The sequence below is a fragment of the Engraulis encrasicolus genome, chromosome 14, assembly GCF_034702125.1.
Source record: "Engraulis encrasicolus isolate BLACKSEA-1 chromosome 14, IST_EnEncr_1.0, whole genome shotgun sequence".
Taxonomy (NCBI): Eukaryota; Metazoa; Chordata; class Actinopteri; order Clupeiformes; family Engraulidae; genus Engraulis; species Engraulis encrasicolus.
Window position 1 is genome coordinate 42,152,615 of NC_085870.1, and position 2,339 is coordinate 42,154,953.

The window sequence follows — 2,339 nt, forward strand, 5'->3', positions numbered from 1 at the left end:
AGAGAAGAGAAGAGAAGAGAAGAGAAGAGAAGAGAAGAGAGGAGAGGAGAGGAGAGGAGGTCTAATGGATATCTTTGATGACCTGAAGTTTAAAGCAGACTCTTTTTTACAAATGCATTAAGGCCTCGTTGAGACTCAATGATAGTTTCATAGTATGATTGCTTTGTCTGTTGTCTGTCTTTTATCTGCCCTTGACATCATCCAAGGTAGGTTACATTTGTTCAGTTATGGACGGCCAACAAATGAACTTTTTGTTGTTTATGTTTCAAACATATGCAATCGAAGTCAGAGGAAAATGGAAGATTAAGAACACATGTAAATCAAAGAGGTGGTACCAACTGTGTAAATATGAGATTACTAACTTTTTACTAACTGTCTATTTTTGTACATTCATATTAATATTCAATGTAAAGGTGCTGAGGTGCAGGTAATGAATGTAGGCCTGCCATGATTTACGCCCAAGTGTGACCTTTTTCACGATTCATAATATGGATGAAATATTTACAAGTAGGCTTAGATAAATTCCGTGCGAACTCACCTAAAACTAAGCAGTAATCTGTACTGTGCACCGTTACAGTAAATGATTCCTGAGTCATCACAGCCTCATTAATCTTGTTAAGAGTTCATATACACAAAGCAAAAGTCATGCCTGGCTGTCATAGTAGCAGCGGCACAGTGGCCCTTGTTGGTCCTCTGACTTCACACATCTCAATAGTGTGTAAACATCAGCAACAAAGCTGAGCAAAGCATCATGGGTGGTTTGTGGGGATGGTAAAGCAATCAGCACGGCCGCCGCTCCCAGCAGTGACCCACGGGTCGAGCCGCGGCAGCATGCACTCACAGAAAATTACCACTTCTTAAAATAAGCCTGCTTTCTGTTCTGTTGGCTATTTTAGTCTGTTTGACAGCAAAAAAAAAAAAAGAAGCTCCTGGAAAGAAGGAATGCAAACTCACTCCCTTTAATGAGATAATTATTCATTTTTTTGTTGTGAAGGTTGTTTGATATATGTTTGTTTGTTGTTGTTGTTATTGTTGTTGTTATGTAATAGAGGAGATATGAAAACGCCCTGCTGTCAGACCTCCCACTGTGGAGGAACAGCAGTAGGGCTGAGTGCATCTCAAGAGGCTTACACAGTCGGATATTCTGAAAGCACCCAGCTCATCCAATCCGATGTGCAGAATCTGCACTTCCTGTCACTGACTGATTGGTAAGTGTTGCTGGACGGAAGCTGACCAATTCTCAACCACATCTACCACAGATCCTGGAAGGATGTTATCAGTGGCAGAACAAATGTACACAGGGCCCTGGGGCAAAACACTGATAAGGCCCCCCATACCATACAGTCTGCCTAGCTCATAATAGGGCCCCAACTATCAATACAACAGGTCCCTGGGCCCAGGGGCAAGTGCCCTGCTTGCCCGACCATAGCTCCGTCCCAGGATGTTATCCAACAGTTCATGTTCCCGGCCCGTAATGGGAGAGGGGTACTTTCAGGTATTAATGCAGGCAGAGAGCATGAAAGGGAAAGGAGCATCTCTGAAAATCGTGTTTTTATCATTCAAAGGAAGCATTTTCGAGGGAAGAAGCAGTTTGATGTATGAACACAATATACCAATAATGATAAAAAATAAATTATCAGCACACAAGGCTTGTGTTGAAAACTAAATATTGTAGATGAAAAGTAACATTAAAGAAGTCAGTGGATAAAACAGAGCTACAGATGTTTCTGACCTACAGTAGTCCATTGTCAGTGTCGCAATATACCAATGAAACATGAAAGACTGGGCCCTGCCGTGGCCAACCGGTAGGCTACAGTAGGGCACCTGCCATGCGGCTGACACGGGTTCGAGTCCCGACCCGGGTCCTTTGCCGACCGCTCCCCATCTCTCTCCTAATTTGCTTCCTGTCCACCTCTCACACTGTCCGATCAAAGTCGAAAACGACCAAAAAAAACTTACAAAAAAAGAAACATGAAAGACTGTAGGAAAAGGACAGCCAAAAATCCTACATGTAGTCAGGCGTAATGTAAGAGGGATCAGATGCGTGCTCACTCTGGAGTTGACTGCACTTTAATGAGCCAGACTTCCTCCCGCACTAAGAAAAGCTCCTCTCCTCTCCTCTCCTCTCTTCCCTAGTTCCTTCTCCTCTCCTCTCCTCTCCTCTCCTCTCCTCTCCTCTCCTCTCCTCTCCTCTCCTCTCCTTCCATTCTTTTTTCTTCCCTTCCATTTCTTTGGCAAATGTAAAACATCAGTGAGGCGTGAACTTACCAACCAGCTGTTCCGCTATCAAAATTCGGCACATTTCACGGTGACTTTCTCTCTAGTTAGGGTGTGTCAGG